Source organism: Eublepharis macularius, chromosome 4, assembly GCF_028583425.1.
Source record: "Eublepharis macularius isolate TG4126 chromosome 4, MPM_Emac_v1.0, whole genome shotgun sequence".
NCBI classification, from domain to species: domain Eukaryota; kingdom Metazoa; phylum Chordata; class Lepidosauria; order Squamata; family Eublepharidae; genus Eublepharis; species Eublepharis macularius.
Window position 1 is genome coordinate 19,566,272 of NC_072793.1, and position 21,139 is coordinate 19,587,410.

Consider the following 21,139-nt stretch of genomic DNA (forward strand, 5'->3'; position numbering starts at 1 on the left):
ACTTGCCACTATGCAGGACTGGCCTGTGGTTACTTTCTACTGACAGTCGGGCACACCCTCTAAATGGCCGTGCGCAATTTGGAGTTTTGTATGAGATTGTAAATTTGGTATTTATTGATATTAGATGCATTAGGTGACTTTAAATCACAAAAATGATATTAAAATTATTTAAATTTCTAATTATTTATTATATGTCTCAGTGTTCTGCTAGAGTTCCTTAGGTGTGGTTATCCACTGTTGGTTAGGTTGCTTCTGGGTTTTTTTCTCAACCACCAGGAGATCTCCCAGAATTACAACTGTTCATTGGACTACAGAGATCAGTTCCCCTGGAAGGTGGACTCTATGGAATTATACTCTGCTGAGGTTGCTCCTCTTCCCATACTCCACCCTCCTGGGCTCCACCACCACCCCAATCTCCAGTAATTTCCCATCCTGGAGCTGGTAAACCTGCTTCCCTGCGATGGTTGTTGTGGGTTTTCCGGGCTGTATTGCCGTGGTCTTGGCATTGTAGTTCCTGACGTTTCGCCAGCAGCTGTGGCTGGCATCTTCAGAGGTGTAGCACCAAAAGACACTGAGAGATCTCTGTCTTTTGGTGCTACACCTCTGAAGATGCCAGCCACAGCTGCTGGCGAAACGTCAGGAACTACAATGCCAAGACCACAGCAATACAGCCCGGAAAACCCACAACAACCATCGTTCTCCGGCCGTGAAAGCCTTCGACAATACATCTGCTTCCCTGCATTTGTAAGTGGAAGCGGTTACTTACATTCACCACACTGTGCTGGCAACCTCCAGGAGCATTTGGGGGGCAGACCCTGGGGAGGATGAGTGATGCTGATACTATAACATGGTTGGCCAACATTGGTGGGCCACTGGCAAGTCTATGCCTACTGCAAGCAGAAAGGGAATTTATAATCCATAGCATCTGAAGAAGTGAACTCTGGCTCACAGAAGTTCATGCTGGAATAAGATCCAGAGGAGTTAGCCGTGTTAGTCTGTAGTAGCAAAATCAAAAAGAGTCCAGTAGCACCTTTAAGACTAACCAATTTTATTGTAGCATAAGCTTTCGAGAATCAAGTTCTCTTTGTCAGATGCATGGTACATAAACTGGTCAAATGTACCATGCATCTGATGAAGAGAACTTGATTCTCGAAAGCTTATGCTACAATAAAACTGGTTAGTCTTAAAGGTGCTACTGGACTCTTTTTGATTATGCTGGAATAAATGTTTCTAGTCTTTCAAGTGTCATAAGGTGCTTATGGTGCTAGTCTATATGAGAGCCAGTTTGGTGTAGTGGTTAAGAATGGCGGGTCTCTAATCTGGAGAACCAAGTTTGATTCCCCACTCCTTTGCTTGAAGCCAACTAGGTTATCTTGGGTCAGTCATAGTTCTCTCAGAGTTCCCTCAGCCCCACCCACCTCACAGGTTGATTGTCCTGAGGATAATAATAATACACTTTGTAAACCGCTCTGAGTGGCTGTTAAGTTGTCCAGAAGGGCGGTATATAAATCGAATGTTGTTATTATTGTAGTGGTTAAGAGGGACAGGACTCTAATCTAGAGGACCCAGTTTGATTCCTCCCTCCTCCACTTGAAGCCAGCTGGGTGACTTTCAGTCAGTGACAGCTCTCTCAGAGCTCTCTCAGCCCAACCCACCTCACAGGGTGATTGTTGTGGGGATAATAATAACATACTTTGTAAACTGTTCTGAGTAGGCATTAAATTGTCCTGAAGGGCAGTATATAAATTGAATGTTGTTGTTGTTATATTTATATCCTTACTAGTGTTTTCAAAATAAATTATCGTGGCTGCTTCCACACACATTGGATAATGCACTTTCAATGCTCTTTAGTGATCATTTGGAACTGGGTTTTCATGTGTGGAACACAAAATCCACTTCTAAAGGATAACTAAAGGGCATGGAAAGTGCATTATTCAACGTGTGTGGAAATGGCCCAAGTTAGTAATGAAATATGAAGTACAAGTTGGTGAAAGCAGGCCAATGGAAGGGCTTGTGGTAGCTATGCTACAGAGCGGCTGGTCAAGATGAGTGGGCTAGGGGGAATTTGGGGCAGGCAGACCAGTGGAAAGGGCCCAGCCCTCTCCTCCAGCTAATCTGAAGCATGGCTGGCTGCTGAACGAATAAAAAGGATGGTGGAATCTGTGCAAAAGAGCTGCACAGATGGGGACTGCAGAGCTCTCCTCTCTGTGGTTTGCCATTCTCAGCTCCTTCTTCAAGGGCTTAGCCAATTTGCTGAGTGGCCTGGGACTATCACACTCTCTCACAGCCCAAATAACCTCATAGGATTGTTGTAAGGACAGCGTGGAGCAGGGAGAACGATTTTGTAAGCCACTTTGAGTTCCCCATAGGGGAGAGCAACAGGGTATGAATAATAATTTAAAAAGACAACATAAACATTTGGTGTTGGAAGCCCAAATGAGAATAAAGTGCTCCGGGAGAATGTCTGTGAGGTGGTAAGCAAGGGTTCTTTTAGGAGTGTTCTCGACCCTTCGCTGGTACATCCTTTAAACTCTTTAAATCAAACACAAGGTGCAAATTGTGGCAGGTTGCCGACTATCATATTTACATGGGCGTCACACAGCAGCGACAACACCAGACTAAGAGAATATTTTCCCAATCTATCTGCCATATTTTAGAAAGATTTACACTCAGCAAGGAATAATCCCCTACTTTGAGGAGGGGCATTGAAGTCCACATTACTTTGTTAAAATTTCTTTTGTGTGTAATGGTCATTTGGGGCAATTGTTCAAAGACAAAATAAAATTCTGTACACCTCAAAAGATAACTTTTCATAATGGTTTTATTATGCAGCATGTGCCCAAAAAGAGGTACTAGGTGTTCCCACAGCTAAATAGTAAAGAGTCCAGTAGCATCTTTAAGACTAACCAACTTTATTGTAGCATAAGCTTTTGAGAACCACAGCTCTCTTCGTTGGATGTTTTGTCTTAAAGGTGCTACTGGACTCTTTTCTATTTTGCTACTACAGACTAACACGGCTAACTCCTCTGCATCTATGCCCACAACTAAAGAATCTCCTATAAAAGGTTTAATTTGTAAGTATTAAAGAATAGATGGTCTTTCATTTGTCTTAGTACAACATCAGGAAAGGGGATTTGGAGAGCACGTCTATCAAGGTTTACTCCCCCCAAAAGTGTTTTTAGCACTGTACTGTAAGCTGCAATTGAACATTAATCTAAACAGTGTCCTGTGTCTTTGCTTGACGTTTGGGACAAAACAGATAATGTCTCAGATCGTCTTTAATTGTTTTTCTACTTTTTGTATTGTTTTCCATGCAGTTGGCCATCTTGAATGACTTAGAAAGGCAGTCTACACTTCTTTTCAAATGAATACCATATTGAGGGTTTTCAACAGCTGAGATTAACTGTTAACAGAAATATCGCAGAATAAATGGAACTTGTCCACAACCAGTAGCTTGCCATTTACCATGTTCATACAAATTGTATGTTGACTGCCTTCTCCAACAAATGATGTGTTTCCAGTGCAGAATAACACCAGTTCTCTGAAAATTATGGTTTAGGAAATGGAAGCCAGTTCAAGATAGCATGCTTCTTCTCCACCCCTCCTCCTCTCTCCAACATGTGTTCTCTATCCTTTTCTCCAACTTTAACCATGGCTTAACAGCTGCAGTGGCCCTGGCCATAGTTACTGCTAATAAGGTCCCATCTTAACAAGGATTTCAAAACCACTTCAAATTCTGGTTTCACATCCTAGATAAGATGGAAACCCTAGTATTTATATTCAGGGCAAAACTGTAGTTAAGACTAGCTTTGGTTGATAAACCAGCTTCAAATCTTGGCTAGATGGACCTTAACTAACCCTAATTAGTGGATTGGCCTGCATTCACACTCACCACAGTCAGTTTAATTGAACTATGGTTTCACGCAATGACTGAACCAAACTGCTATGTGTCAGGCATTTTAAATAGAAGCAAGCCAAGATTATTTTATTTTGAATGTGCTTTTAAGTCTGTGCTCCCATTAGAGATGGGTACGAACTGAAATACGAACCAAAATTAAGCATGAACCAGAATGGTTTGTCAGATCCCATTTCTGATGAACTGCCATAAAATTTTAGGCTTGTTCGTTTGGTTCTTTTTGGGTTCGTCACTGCAGACAGCTTGGTGCCAATCAATCGGTTTCCTAGGCAACAGGGGATGGGCTTCCTGTAGACCTTCTGCTGACCCGGAAGTGACCTTCTTCTGGCCCAGAAGTGACCTTCTGCTGGCCCAGAAGTGATGATTTTCTGAGCTGAATGTGCCGTTTTCAAGAACCAAACGAACCGGTGAAAGTTTGTGGTTTGTGAAATCTGACGAACCACAAACTACATGGTTCGTTTTTTTTCTGGTTCGTGCCCATCTCTCGTTCCCATATCTTCTATATAGCATTCAGTGTGAATGAGAGAAAGAGTGCATGGACTTGCATGTCCTTTTCTATGTGAAAGGTCTTTTCAGATTTTTCTGTGCAGTTTAAGAGTTTTGAAATTGCTCACTGATGTTTTCTTTCTTTCTTTCTTTCTTTCTTTCTTTCTTTCTTTCTTTCTTTCTTTCTTTCTTTCTTTCTTTCTTTTTCTTTCTTTCTTTCTTTCTTTCTTTCTTTCTTTCTTTCTTTCTTATTTTATAAATGACTGCTGAGCTCACATGCATTAGATTGTGACATTTAAAGGCTAGATGTCTCAAGCTTCACAGAACTGTTTAAAGTGGGGCAAGATTCATTCATTGACTTCACCTGATGCCTGAACAGGATTTTGGATTAGGTCTTTGAGCTGATATATTCATGCTACCAGGATGTAAAGAACTGGAAACAGACAGCATCTTGTCCAACACCATGAGCTTCCCAGTTTCCCATTGGGGCTAACTTTGCATAGACACGTGACACCCCAATTTTCCTTTTGAAAGGGTGTGCTTATATTCTTCCTGCAAGGGCAGCTTTTACTAAATGAGTTATGGTTCAGAACAACCCTTCAACTTGGATGGAAAAACTTTCGCTAATTCAATTAGGGACAGGGGGCTCAGTCTTTGAAGCAGCCACAGACTGCACTTTATGAGAAAATGAAAAGATAATTATTTGTCCAGTTTCAGTAAATCCTGGTGATGGTTGGGTTTTTTTTTAACTGTTTTGAAAGGAGTTTCCAGATCAGCTTCTCATTTCAACCCAGAAGTTCTAATCTAGTTCAGAAAGAAGTGCCACTGCATCAAAAAATGTCCGTCCTTCTTCACTGTACTACTTCTTGAATTGCCTTGTATATTTCATCTCTTATGCTTTTCAGTAAGCTAGAGATTACAATAAGCATTTATTGAGTGACGATATGACCATCCATTGCTATAATCTTGGAGTTTACCTTTTCTGAAAGCACCTAAGCATTTCTTACATTACATTAGACTACTACGACCTGTTTCAATATAAGCCAACGTCATGCATGCAGTCATGTGAACAAGGCAGTGCAACATTTATGATTTCAGGGGTCTTCAAATCCATGTCTAATGTCAGGGAAATTAATCTGACTGAATTCCAAGACATACTGACTCAAAGTCTCTCCAAACGAGACAAATTTTATGAGGACGCTCAAGTGAAGGGAGATGCAATGTTAGCCAGGAAACCGAGTTCAAAAAAACAGATCAGAAGGCTTTGTCAATTTCCCCTCTCCACAGAGCCTGCAAATATTGCTCCTCAGGGGGTTTGTTTATTTCCTCTTGGCTCCCAGAAGAGGAGGTGAAACTGACAGAGCCTTTGGGGAGGTGAAGAGGAAATAAACAAACCCCCTAAGCAGAGATATTGGCAAGCTCTGTAGAGAGGGGAAACTGTCAAAGCCTTCCAATCTGGTTTTTAGAACTCAGTTTCCCAGCTAACATTGCACCTGCCTTCACTTGAGCGTTCTTGTGAAATTCATCTAGTTTAGAAAGACTCTTACTTCTTACATTGTTTTAGAAACAAAGATTCTCCAATACTGATGCTGTGTTCGTATGTCTGCTACATCCCTTTTAGCAACCACAGTCTCATGCAACCATGATGATCCTGGTTCCCTCTCTTACCAGATACAGAATGTTCAATGGGATACCATGGGTTTCACATAAGAACAACCCTGCTGGATCACACCAGAGATCCGCCTGTCCTTAGAGAGCAATCAGAAGTATTTGGCAGGCCTACAAGTGAGACCGTCTTTTGTTTTTGTACCTCCCACAACAACTGATATCCAGAGGCACACTGCTTTTGAAGGTGGAAGTTCCATTTATGTATGTATATGTGTGCCATCAACTAGCCACTGATTTATCACAACTCCAGGAAGGGGCTTTCACAGCAAGAGGGAAGCAGAAGTAGGTTGCCATTGGCTTCCTCTGCAGAGTCTTTCTTGGTGGTCCCCCATCCAAATACTGACCCTGCTTAGTTTCTGAGGTCTAAGGAGATCAAGCTATACCATACATTCCATATCTAGAAGGTACAGTTTAGCCAGAGAATTGTAGGCAATGATGAACCAATCCATTGTGAATTTGGCTAACTCCCTTTCAATGCCATTTAAGCTAGCAGCCATCACTACTGGCTTTTCCACACCAGGTTTTTGATGCAGCTTGGTTTCTTAACTAAAATCAGATTTTACCCTTCCTTGTTAACCTGCTCTTGCTTTCCCAGGTTTTCTTAGAGCTTTCACCATGTTTCTTTTAAGCCAGTTTTGCAACAGTTTGAAAAAACATTGGAAAAACTCCCCCCAGAGGGCATCAACCTGAAAATGATACTGTGTGTAAGGGAAGCAGAAAACCGATACAGTTAAGAATCCAAGTTACATCAAAAACTTAGTGCAGAAAAACCCTACATATTGTGTCAATGAATTCCAGAAGCTGGCTATACATTGTATTAAAAAAAACCCTACCTTTTATCTACCCTGAATCTATCATCTTCACTGGTTGCTCATCAGTTTTGATTCTATGAGAAAAAAATTATTTTCTCTATTCATACTGTCCGTAATTTTATAAAGCTCAATTCTGTCCCCCTGGACTCTTCCGTTCTTCAGAGAAACAGTCTTCCAGCCCCGGATTACCTTGATTGGCCTGTTTCGCGTTCAAATAACAACAACAATGTCAAGATGACTTAACACCTACTCACAGCAGTTTACAAAGTATGTTATTATTATCCCCACAACAAAACACCCTGTGAGGTGGATGGGGCTGAGAGAGCTCCTAGAAGCTGTGATTGACCCAAGGTCACCCTGCTGGCTTCAAGTGGAGGAGTGAGGAATCAAACTCGGTTCTCCAGATTAGAGTCCTGTGCCCTTAACCACTACACCAAACTGGCTCTCCTGCATTTTGTCTTAAAGAAAGTTCTATGTGCACAGTGGGAAAACCACATGTGTAACATTACCAATGGTGCAATCCTAAACAGTTACTGCTGTTTAAATGCACTGAAATCAGTGGGACAGAATGATTAGGATTGCACTGCAAATACATGGAAAGGAATGGGAAATTCCTGGAAGTGCAGAATGTATATAGCCACCACAGATTTTCAACTGCAGCATATGAATTTTTATTCCCATTGTGTATGGGATTGAGAATGTTACCCTTGATCAGGGTCTGAAAATTGATTTAAGGGGAAATACACTACAAACTCTGGAGAGGAGCTGCATAGCAGGGTCCTCTTTTCATAAAGCATCTGACGCCAAACCAGAGCTAATTCCGCACACGTTGGATAATGCACTTTCAATGCACTTTAGCAATCGTTTGGAAGTGGGGGTTTTGTTTCACACATGAAAAATTCAGTTCCAAATGATCTCTAAAGAGGATTGGAAGTGCATTATCCAACGTGTGCGGAATCAGTTGAGATTTTCAAAAAGATTTGTTTAGAATAGTGCACTTGAAGAACTTTAATTGGCAACTGGGTGCTCACATTTATTTATTTATTTATTTATTTATTTATTTATTTATGGCCCACCTTTCCCACTAAGACTCTAGGCAGATTACACAGTGTGAGACTGCACAGTGTGAGAGTAGTACAGTAAGTATCAAGGACAATTTCATAAATAACTTATTTTATTTTGTTTCGATTTCTATTCTACCCTCCCCACATTGGCAGACTCAGGGCAGATTACATTTATACACATTAAAATTTACAGTTAAAACACAATAAATACAATATAAACATTTAAAATACAAAATACTGTAAGGTAAATAAATGCAACAAGAATCCAATACAGAATTGAAGAAATGAAGAAACAGAACAAAAGCAATTCTAGCAATACAGAATTAAAGAAATGCTGAAACAGAACATAAGCAATTCTAGGGCTGACACAGGAGCACATATTTAAAGCAATAGATAGTACATAAGGCAACATAGTGGTGAAGTCGATGGGTGAAGTCTATGGTCTTTAGCTTACTAGCGGAGCATCTGAGACCCCTCACTACAATACAAAAGCCTTTTTGAATAATTCGGTTTTGCATACTTTGCAGAAAGCTAGGAGAGTGGGGGCTCTCTTGACCTCCTCAGGCTGGCTGTTCCACACAGTAGGGACCACCACCACCACCACCACAAAGCACAGATGTTTCTGTGGCAATTCTATAAACCTGCCAGTATGTCAGTGCCACAGTAAAGACCCACATGATCAGTTCCATAAAGACAACTGATGTCTATCCTGCAGTATGGGCCTGCACCTTGCAGCTCCCATGCTCCTGGCTGTTTGTAGGCAAGGATCCTAAAATAAGCCAAGAGGAATAAGGGAAAGATATGAAAAACTCAATTGGCTCTGTTGAAAGGGAATAATCGGTAGTGAAGAAGGGACTGGAAAGTAAAGGAAGAAGGAAGAGATCACAGTTCAATGCTAAGTTAAACTTTGAAATGAATGGGCTTAAGCAGGGCTTTTTTTCAGCTGGAACGCGGTGGAAGGGAGTTCCGGAACCTCTTGAAAATGGTCACATGGCCGGTGGCACCGCCCCCTGATCTCCAGGCAGACGGGAGTTTAGATTGCCCTCCGCACCATGGTGTGGAGGGCAATCTAAACTCCCCTCTGTCTGGAGATCAGGGGGCGGGGCCACCAGCCATGTGACCATTTTCTCTGAGGGCAACCCACTGAGTTCCACCATCTCTTTTCCCAGAAAAAAAGCCCTGGGCTTAAGTATGCTTAACTCTGTGTGGGATTGCAGCTGCTCACAGTAATGTGGCACAACATGAACAAAGTTGCTGTTAATGAAAAAAAAGAGAGAACTAACAAGAGCCAGAAATACACAAATTGATTGGGGGGGGGGGGGAGAGGGATGTTGATTTTATTTAACACTAATTGCAGGAAAGAGCCCTATAAATTGTGGTAAAAACCATTAAGCCCCCTGTGCAATGCCAGCTTTGTGCCAGCCAGCCATCTGAACAGGTGTATTATTCCTACTTCATTTACTTGAAATAAATTGCTTTTCCATGCCTATTTGTTAATCATAGTTTCATTATTTATTTGCTGCCGTATTATTAAAGTGTTGGTCCCCCTGGGACAGATTTGAGCTGTGCCCATGCACGCACATATGCTTGAAACACAAATGGTCAGTTTGTGTCTAGATGTGTAGCCTGAATTTAAGCGCTCACACCCAAGTAACTGTGCATTTGATTGCAGCAGCCTCAGAGCCAAGCTACAAGTGACGTTTTTCACGTGGAGAACACTTGATTGTTTCTGCAAGTTTTCCTGAGAACTGAAGTCCGAGTGTCCTTCCCCTCTCTGTTAGAAGCAGCAACAGATTCTTCCGCTGTTGCTGGTGCTGGAGCTTCACCGACACGGCGGCTTTCTCCAGAGCAGCTCCCTGGGAGCAAGACGCCCAGGAAGAAAGTAGCAGCTGCCCACCCCCAAACGATCATTGAGGGCCCTCTTGTCCAGCAGGCTTGGGACTGGAGGAACGATTTGCAAACGCTGCTGCTGCCGCCGGCTTTCTTTGGCTCTTCAGGCAGCGATTCTAACAGTGAGGGGAAGGACACCAGGACTTCAGTTCCCAGGAAAACTTGAGAAAACAATCAAGTGTTTTCCATGTGAAAAAAGTGACTTGTAGCTTGGCTCTCATTCTCATCAGTTGCAGAAAAATGACCACGATTCTGGCATGTGGCCATTGCAATGACTTCATTATTGGCAGCTACAGTGTCTTTCTTCCTACATGTTCAAAGAGCATTTTCTGCCACGGCTGACCATTGCAGACTCTGAGGGCCATTCCTCATGCTACTTTTTGTTTTTGGTGTATACTTACGGGGGGGGGGGCATGCAATAGTATGTTGCATAGTAGTTAGAGTGTAGGGCTAGGATCTAGGGGGCCCAGGTTTGAATCCCCACGCTGGCATAGAGGCCCACTGCAAGAACTGGGGCCCGTCACTGCATGTTTTTAAAAGCCTGGAAGTGCTCTACAGAGAGCTTTGAGTGACAGGCCTGGAAGAGCTGTACAGAGACACAGAGCTTTGAGTGACAGGCTACTCCAAGGCATCTGATTGGGTAACATGAGCTGGAAAGAGGAGGAAGAATAAAATGTGAAAAGTGGGGAGACAGAATCCCAAGGATTCACCTGTAATTCCTGATAAAAGCATCCCCTAGTTATGAATCTGTTCCTCCAGAGGATGTTGGACCCCTGACTGGCCTTATCAGTTATCTTATCTGAGGGCCAAGCTAGAAGTGATGAGTTACACTTGAATGGCAAGTGAACAGACTCACATGTATTCCTCCCTGTTCACTTGCGCTCACATAGTGATCGAGTGGCGCACAAGTGAACAGGGAGGAATACATGTGAGTCTGTTCACTTGCCATTCAAGTGTAACTCGTCACTTCTAGCTTGGCTCTGAGTCTCAGTATACAGGTCTCATCCAGTCCATTGCTGTTTGCAGATACTAATTCACCAGACTGAGCTGAAATGGAGAAATGGGCCATCCATATAGTGATCCTTCCTTAGTCTAAATCTCTGGATGATCTTTCCTGGCAATTTTTCCTAGATTTTAAGCGGCATGGGGGAATGAACAGGAACTTGAATGCAAAAGGAATGTGGAAGAGAAGACTCTGTCAGGCCTGACAAGTTGCCAGGCCTGACAGACCTATTTTCAAAGGTAAACATAAGCTAAACATTTACCTCTGAAAGGTTTGAAACTGGTAAGCAAGCAATTTTTTCCCCAGTTAGGATTTTTTAAATTCTAAGAGAGCCTAGAAAATTTTAAAATGTGCAAGAAATAGTGGCTTCAGCTCTAAATTTATATCCCCTTTTCTGTTTTTTAAAAAGTGTAGATTATAAAGGCCATTGTCAAGGGTCAGATGCATGTTTATCAAAAGCAGAGACTCTGTATACCAAGAAAGGTGGAAATGTGGGCCATTTCATGTGTTCTGTTTAGCATGTACCTATGACGTACTATCCAGTCCTAGTACAGTGTACGTTCCAACCCAAGTCATTCACCGTGCGTGCAGGCCTCTTTCTTATTGCAATGCAAATGGAAATGTGCAATCTTTATTCACATCTTGTAGTTTAAATTAGAGATGGGCACGAACTGGGAAAAAACTGAACCACGTGGTTCGTGGTTTGTCAAATTTCATGAACCATGAACCATGAACTTTCATGAACCTTCCCCTGGTTTGCAAACTGGTTCATTTGGTTCGTGAAAACGTCACATCCAGGTCAGAAAACCATCACTTCTGGCCAGCAGAAGGTCACTTCCGGGCCAGCAGAAGTTCACTTCTGGGTCAGAAGAAGGTCTGCAGGAAGTCCATCCCCTGTTGCCTAGGAAACTGATTGATTGGCACCAGGCTGTCTGCAGTGATGAACCAAAAAACCCCGAACCAAATGAACCAGCCTAAAGTTCGTGGCAGTTCGTCAGAAATGGAATCTGATGAACCGTGGTTCGCAAACCACAAACCGGCCTGGTTTGTGCTTAATTTTGGTTCGCATATCGGTTCGTGCCCATCTCTAGTTTAAATGGGGGCCACAGGGTTCTTTATTCTCTGTATTTGACATTAAGGATTCAAACCCATTTGGTAAATTAAATGCAACTGAAAAGATATCCACTTTGGTGTCCCTGGAAGGCCGACTCTTGCTGAAAAGCAGACTTGGCATTTCTTTCCTGGCTTTATTATTTTTCTTTCATCTTTTGTCCTCAAGAAGGATTGATGATTTAACTTTTCTAGAGCTCCCCCTTCCAAGCATGCTGAGAGCTTCGCAATGGGGCTTGACTCCAAGCCAACTCTTCACTTTTCCAAGCTTGGCACAGGGTGCGGTCGAAAGGACATCCTGCACCCCTGGCTACATACCTCACAATTTGGTGTGTCCTGTATCATATCCATCTGCCTGTATTCTCATACGCAGAAACAGGTACAATAATGGCACACACATTCATTCTGCTCATCATGTGATGCACACCTATGGGATATCTCACAGCTAAAAAAATGACAGAGTGGCCAAAATAAAATAACAAGGAAACAGCCACTATATTCTGAGCTGTGGTCAATTTAAAAGACAGTAACAAAGCATAGCACAAGTCTCTGAAGCATATTCAGCTGACTTACATACAAGACCAGATTCTGCAGTCAGGAACTCAACATTGCGGAGTTGCAGTAAGTTGTTTAAATAGCGTCTATTACCACACAATTAGAAGCTTTCTTGATCTGTTATGATTTAGGTTTTCCCCATACTTGTTAATTTTGTTTGTAAGGTAGGAAGAATGACAGAAGGAAACTGAATCATTCCCAAATTCCACCCACCCCCCACCTCCGCACCCCTGCACTGTGTTCTAGGTATATGTAACAAGTGAATGGGGAGAGGGGCAGAATCTTGATGGCAAACTCCATTCATGTGCCTTCGTTAAAACACATACATAAAGCCGGCATAAATGTGCAAGTGTACAGATATCTCCATACAAACAAGAGACCTGTAGAACTGTAGATGCTGGAAACTGTGGGCAAACTGCCATATTCTTACATTGCTGGTGGGCATGCCCCAAAATTCAAATATTTGGGGGAAAGGTTAGTAACACTAAAGAAAAAATTATTGGCCATGCAATATGTCACAAACCAGAAACTACATTGCTGAACTTATGGCACGGAACCACGGTAGGGTAGATGGTGTTTCAATAATGAGAGTAGCAGCTAAGATGACTATAGCTCAAAAGTGGAAAACTGACCATACACCCACTATCAAACAATGGATATCAAAGGTCTGGGATCTTTGACAAAATAACCAACCAAATAGCTTCTTCTGAGAACCCCAAAAGGCTTCCCTTTTAAAACTATATTACAGAGCACCCCATTGAGAATTCTACTGTACCTAAGAAATATGTAGATATTTGTCTTTATTGGTCAATAATGACCTATAAATATGCTTCTTGTTAGATTTATATGTCTCGTTAACAACATTTGGAACCTGGTTACCGTTATGTTATTGTTATTGATATGTTATTGTTATTGATATTGATATTATCTTGAAAATTCAGAAATTCGGCCCCTTCCTGGCAAGCAGCTACGCTGCTCAGCCAGGGGCCGTTCATTGCTGCACCGGAGGGATAGACGGCACCACCCCTCCCTCCTTATAAGGAGTGGCTGGGAGGGCTGAGCGAGCGTTGGTGACGCAGCTCTGCCCTCCCAGCTCAGTGCAGCTTAGTCGCTCGGTGGAGTCAGACGTCTCCAGCGAGCGACTGAGGCCTTGTGCACAGGCGTAGCCTGGGCTCACCTGTGGCAGGAGAGCTGCGAGGCGCGGCGGCGTGGTGCGGCGGAGCGGCTTCTGGCAGCGTTCGGAAGCGGCGTCGGTGGTCCCGCGGCCCGGGAGTGTGACGGCCGGCTGAGGCGCGGCGCGGCCGTGCGGCCTCCTCCTTTCCTGCTGCGTGGGTGCACGTCGAAGCGTGCGTCCCAGGCTCTCGGGCAGCAGCAGGAGGTTTTGTGGGCTGTGTTCCGCGGGCCGGCTAGCAGAGGCGCGGCGCGGCTGGGCTGCCTCCTTTTCTGCGTGCTGGGGCACGTGGAGGCAGGCTGGACTGAGTCTGGGTGGTTATTATCGGGGCGTGGGGTGGCAGCAGCCCTCGGGGGCCACCCATTTTCTGCTGTGCGGCCTCGTTAGTGGGGAAGAACCCCTAGTTCAGCTGTACTGACGGTCTGCGGGTATCTTGGAGGGCGGCTCTAGTGGCCTAGCCCTCTGTGAGCCGGCCGCCATTTTAACTTATTCAGCGGCCGGCGGCCATTTTGTGTTCATCAGCGGGCAGTCTGGCCTAGTGGGTGGGGCAGTACCATACCTTGGGCATTGGCCTGGGGCACGATAGGCTGCCCTGAGGGGTTGGTGCTCAGTGCTTGCCGGGTAAGGGCCCCCCCCTTCCTTTGGATTGCTCCGAGGCCAGGGCTGCCTTGCCAGTTTGGTGTAGTGGTTAAGAGCACGGGACTCTAATCTGGAGAGCCGGGTTTGATTCCCCACTCCTCCACAAAGCCAGCTGGGTGACCTTGGGCGAGTCACAGTTCTCTTGAGCTCTCTTAGCCCCACCCACCTCACAGGGTGATTGTTGTGGGGTAATAATAACACTTTGTAAACCGCTCTGAGTGGGCATTAAGTTGTCCTGAAGGGCGGTATTATAAATCGAATGTTATTATTATTATTGCCTAGTAGTTAGTGGGACAGCAGCACGGACCGCTTTGTTCCCTGTTGCCTTTTAGGTGACTGGTTCATTCTCATCGGATCTTGGAAGCTAAGCAGGGTTAGCCTTGCCTGGTGGTTTGAGGGCTGGTTGGCCTTCAGGCCTGGGGGGATTTGGTGTCGGGTGCTGTGGTAGTGTACGTCTGGGTTAGCCTTACTATGGCTCCCAAGAAAGGTCAGGGAACTTCCAAGGGGAGGCAGCCTGCTAGGAGGGCACCGTCAAAACGGCCCCCTCCCCCGGCTCCTTCATCTTCTGAGGAGGATGAATCATGGGGGGTCCAACAGAATATCTTAAGGCGCCTGGAGGCTATCGAGCAATCAAGAGGGGACGTGGGCGCTGCACAGCAAGGGGTGCGTGCAGTACGGCCTGTGCGGCGAGCAGCTAGGGACGCAACTAATCGTGATATTTTGCGTCGTTTGTCTGCTTTGGAGGGCGCTACTGGATCCCCAGCGGCTGGAGCTAGCAGTTGCCACGCAATGGCGGCGTCAGATGTCCAGGAACCGGCGACAGAAGGGGTTGACTCGCCTGAGGAGTTAACGCCTGTTGCAGTGGCTGTGGACTCGGTGGAGGCAGCTGGTAAGCATCATGCACCACACTACACTTATCCGTGGCCTTGGGGCCCGTGGGCTCAAGGCGCAGCCAGCAGGTCGATTGGGGGCGTGCAAGATGCCCCTTCCAATGCGGCGGCTGCTCTTGCGGGTGCGGTGCAGCCCGCATTTACTCAGGGCATTTTACCCGGTGCCCAGCAACAGCAGGCGGTTCCCCTTCAGGCTTGGGGGGGTGCCCCCTTTGGCTGGCCGGGCTTGTCGGCTAGCCCTTGGTGCTATTATCCTTATCCGGCACTGAACTATGGCCAAGTCCCGTTTCATGCTCTGCCTTTTGGTGATACGGCCCTTCCTTTGGGCGACCATCTGGCGCAGGCCACAAGGGATAAAATTCTTCGTGGGGAGTATGTCGACGTCTTTTCCCTTCTTTACCGTGAGTTGGAGAAGAAGGATAAAGATGAGATGGATGATAGGGACAAGGAGCGTTTGAAAAGGAGACGAGTCGATAGGACCTGGAACAATTGGCTGCCTGGCTTTTTGGTTTATGCCGGCGTGATTGCCAGGGCACAGCCCAATCGGGCTGCGTCTCTGTTTCAGTATCTTGATATTATACTGAAAGGTTATACAGGCTTCTCAGGTGCTGCATGGATGCAGTATGATGAGGAGTTCCGTATGCGGGCAGCTATGAACCCCAGCCTACCCTGGGACCGCATTCACCAACAGCTGTGGTTGTCGGTGATGTCCCCTGCTAAACCTAACTTAGGGGATCGTTCGGACAGCGGCCATGTAGTTCATCGCAACGACCAATCGACCAATACCCGTGGTGGAGCGGGGCAGCAGGTTCAACCCCGGTTGCTCTGCTGGGAGTATGCGTATAAAGGAACCTGCTCTAGGAAACCTTGTCGATTCCGACATGAATGCCCATCTTGCGCGGGCCAGCATCCCTACAGTGCGTGTGGGAAAGCCCGGCAAGGGTGGGGTGGCAGAAAGCAGGGAGGTGGCGGTTCCAGTGGCCAGCAGCCTTCTGGAAAAGGGCCCCAGCCCAGTAAGGCTGAGGGTCCTTGAACGCCTGTTACGTTCTCATCTCTTCAGGGGATGCAGTTTATTTGTTGGAAGGTTTCAGGGATGGTTTCAGAATCCCTGTTTAGGGTTCCAGGGCCTCGTTTATGGCCGAAAATTTACGTTCAGTTCAAGGCAGGGAAGATATAGTTTGGCATAAAATCCAAAAGGAATGTGCAGAGGGCAGAGTTTTGGGGCCTTTTGCGGCCCCTCCAACACCCAATTTTCTGGTGTCTCCTTTGGGGGTGGTGCCAAAGAAGGTAGCGGGCGAGTATCGCCTCATCCACCACCTTTACAATGTGCCAGGCTCTTGGCCACCTTTGTTGAGCTGGCGGATGAGCTGGGGGTTCCATTGGCTCACGGAAAGACGGTAGGTCCATCTACGGTACTCACCTTCTTGGGTATTGAGTTGGGCACTGTTCAGCAGTCTTTGCGATTGCCTCTGGATAAAGTCGAGGACCTTAGGGCCCGTCTGCGGGAATTCAGGGGTAAGCACAAGGCTTCCTTGGTTGAGCTGCAACAGCTTGTGGGACACCTTAATTTGGCGTGCAAAGCTGTTGCCCCTGGTAGGCCGTTCTTGCGTCGTTTATGCGATGCCATGGCCCGCCTGCGTGCACCCCATCACAGATTGCGCGTTATGGGTGGTATGCAGGCTGACTTAGAGGTGTGGATGGAATTTTTTGCGTGAATGATGCGATTGGTGAGGGCATTTACGTTATTGTGCCTGCGGCGGAATATATTGTTCAAGGCTAGACATGTTCCTGGCGTATGCAACGGTGTGGCGGACGCTCTGTCTCGCCAACAGATGGAGCGTTTCTGGCAGCTTGCCCTGGAGGTGGATTCTCGTCCAGCAGCGATGCCTCCAGAGCTCTGGCTGCTTGGAGGTTGAGGCGTGCCGCGCCATCCAGCTAGCCATTGCACCCAGTATTGGAGGGAGTATTGGGGGGCGGTAGGCCAGTTGGAGGTGTTCAGACGGGAAGCTGGGTTTGGGAACACCTGGCCCATTCCGGTTGAGCACGTTCTTTAGTTCTGTGTACACCAGAAGGCTCGGGGGCTGGCTGTGACGTCCGTTAAGAGGCAACTGGCCGCCCTGGCCTTTGTTAGCGAAGCCCGGGGATTTCCTGAGGCCACGGGCGATTTCCGGGTGCGGAAGATGCTCGAGGGTTGGTCCGGGGAGGGCGCGGTCTCTAAGGATCCGCGTCAACCCATTTCCCCGTCTGTGCTTAAGGGCCTTAGTGCGGTGGAAAACGGTTTGTACATCAGGCTATGAGGCGAGGCTCTTTCATGCAGCTGCATTGACTGCCTTTTTTCGGGGCCCTTTGGGTTGGAGAGCTGGTGGTTTCATCCTGTAAGGATACCTCTGGCCGTGCTCTTATGGCATGTAACCTAGCTGTTGAGGGGAATATGGTCTCTCTGACGATACGCTGGTTCAAGACTGACCAGATGCGTAAAGGGGCTTGCATTCGGTTGGGCTCTTGCTCCAAAGTGGAGCTGTGCCCAGTCCGTGCATTGAGGAGGTACTGGAATAGTTAGGGGTAGTGGGCAGGGGTGCCTTTTTTGGCACCTGGATGGCGTCCCCTTAACTCGCTACCAGTTCTGGGCAGTGACTAAGCGCGCTCTGGCGACACTGGGGCTACAAGGTGTGAGTTTTGGAACTCATTCCTTTTGAATTGGAGCGGCTTCAACGGCCGCCGCCATGGGGTATTCGGGTTAGGCTATCCAAAAAGTTGGTAGGTGGTGGTCTGCGGCATACCGCTCCTATGTGCGTCCGCTGAAGCATGTTTGAATGTTACTAATTGTGGTTTTTCCTTAGGTCCTGCGTCACGGGTTGGACGTCAACGCATCTTGGTTTGTGGGCACAGTTTTGTCTTCTGGGCTGCCCATCAAGCACGCAGGACGTCGGTTGGGTCCCAGCTCGGGCTAAGCGACCGGGCTACAGTTGTATGGCGGGGCCGGCGGGGCCTTCGGGGGCCGGGCCTCTTGCCATTGTTGTTTGGAGTCGGGAGTGACACGCCACCCCACATCCTTGTTATACATTTAAGGGGAAATGATTTGGGTTTGATGCAGGGTAAGGCATTATCTTCCCAGGCGCTATCTGACATGCGCCTTATTGCGGCGCGTTGGCCGGGGGTGCTGATCATGTGGTCAGCCATGATCCCCCGGCGAGTCTGGAAGGGGGCTGAAGATTGCCTGGCCATTGAACGGGCCAGGATGAAGGCCAATGGGGCTATCCAAAAGGGTTTAGGGGGGGTTAGGCATTATTTGCCTCACCCCAGGATTAGGGCCGAATTCCCCAACCTCTACAGGGGTGATGGGGTGCACTTGTCTCAGGCAGGCAACCGGATTTTTTTCTTGACGATTTGCGGCAAGGACTTTAGTTGGCCTTGGGCTGCCAGTGGGGCGCCAGGGCCTAAGCAGAGGCTTGGTCCTGGCGTTGGCTGGTTTGTAGGAGTAGGGTGCGGGACGGTGAGCACCCTTGGCGCTTCCCTAAGGGGAAGAGGGGCCTGCCTACAGGGCTGGTACTGCTGTGACGGCTGCCAGGCCCACAGGCAGGCTGCCTTCGGAAACCCCAGCCTGCGAGTCCTTTCCCTCACTGCTATACGGCTGAGGTGTCAGGAGCTTAAAGGGGGGTGACCAAATTTGCCTGGCCGGCTGGGTCCGCCCCATCCACTGGATGGGTCCCACCTGGGGCTTCGGGGCTCGCCCAGACAGGTCAAGGCGGTGGTCCAGTGTGGGACACCGTGGCTTGACCTGTACCGCTTTAGGTCCTTGCCGCTGTTTGGATTGTTTTGCCTGTATAAAGTTAATAAAGTGGCCCTTAGATCCAGCTTGGTGTCCGTCTCTTTTCTGACTGGTGTGGCAATTCGGCCCCTTCCTGGCAAGCAGCTACGCTGCTCAGCCAGGGGCCGTTCATTGCTGCACCGGAGGGATAGACGGCACCACCCCTCCCTCCTTATAAGGAGTGGCTGGGAGGGCTGAGCGAGCGTTGGTGACGCAGCTCTGCCCTCCCAGCTCAGTGCAGCTTAGTCGCTCGGCCCACCCGCCTCTCCCTAATTTATTGGTGTAGGAGTAGCCGGCTGCCGTGACGGGGCCAGGTAGGAATTTTTTCCCCCCTTTCCAAATTGGCTTGGGTAAAGGGGGGTTTTTCGCCTACCTTGCACCGATGTTTGGGGATTGAGGAATTTGGTGCGAGGTGGTGCCTGTTAGGGGAGCATGGCTGGTTTGTAGGAGTAGGGTGCGGGACGGTGAGCACCCTTGGCGCTTCCCTAAGGGGAAGAGGGGCCTGCCTACAGGGCTGGTACTGCTGTGACGGCTGCCAGGCCCACAGGCAGGCTGCCTTCGGAAACCCCAGCCTGCGAGTCCTTTCCCTCACTGCTATACGGCTGAGGTGTCAGGAGCTTAAAGGGGGGTGACCAAATTTGCCTGGCCGGCTGGGTCCGCCCCATCCACTGGATGGGTCCCACCTGGGGCTTCGGGGCTCGCCCAGACAGGTCAAGGCGGTGGTCCAGTGTGGGACACCGTGGCTTGACCTGTACCGATTTAGGTCCTTGCCGCTGTTTGGATTGTTTTGCCTGTATAAAGTTAATAAAGTGGCCCTTAGATCCAGCTTGGTGTCCGTCTCTTTTCTGACTGGTGTGGCAATACATTATTTTTTTTAAAAAGAGACCTGTTTTTATAGACTCCTGATCACATGAGATGCCTACAGTCCACTGCTAGGTCAGGGGGAGGGACTGTGTCCACATCCGTGTTTTCACCCCCTGTGCCATGTTTTCATTGTACGCACACAGAACATGTGAAAAGGACTCATGAAGATTTAAAACTCTAAATAGAAATGATCTGTTTAGAAGCATTAGACCATATTAAGACAGAGACTGCTCGTTTTGACCTTTAGTCGATCCAAAATTGAATAGTGAGTAGGGAAAAGAACATACTTAGTTTGTGAAGGTAAATGTGAAAATGCATAGTAGCTGGAATAACAACAACAACAACAACAATAACAACAACAACAACATTTGATTTATATACCGCCCTTCAGGACAACTTAATGCCCACTCAGAGTGGTTTACAAAGTATACCATTATTATCCCCACAACAAAACACCCTGTGAGGTGGGTAGGGCTGAGAGAGCTCCAAGAGAGCTGTGACTAGCCCAAAGTCACCCAGCTAGCTTCAAGTGGAGGAGTGGGGAATCAAACCCGGCTCTCCAGATTAGAGTCCCGCACTCTTAACCACTACACCAAACAGAATAGTAGATGTAATCTTCACTTTAACATAGATGAACTCTGATTAAGAGATGTTTTGTGTACTCTGTATTTTAATAACTCTTGCAGTGCAAAATCTTACTGTTCCTTTGACCCTGTTACCCCCCTTCTTTTTTCTGTACCTCTCTTTATTCTGGGGGAAAAAATTAAAAAAAGATTTAAAACTTCTCTTTCCTTATTTTTTTAAAAAAGGTGTGGATTCTCCGAATCCCAGCTCCTGTGCCAGATAACTGATTTTGCACCTGCTCAAAATATCTGAACATACGTGGAACTCACAAACTCCATTTCCTCTTCCATACACCCCCAAAAAGTCCTCCCCTCCAAATTTAATTGAAAGCACATTTACTGGAGAGTAAGTCCCATCGATTTTGGTCCAAGTCACTTCTTCTCAGTCAATGTGCTTAAGGCTGCCGCCTAAGATAATTACACTATAGCAGCACTGGAATTCCTGCTCTATAATATACTCAGCTTAATGCTTAATCGAGCTCTGGCTAGCTAATGACATAATTTCAGTCTTTATCAGTGATCAGCGTCAGACCCTCCCGTCGTTTGGCCACACACCGTCAAAACGAAACACCTCGTTCTGACCTCCCACAACCATTTCTGCAGAGAAGATGCGGTCAAAGTAGAAACCACCACAGATGAG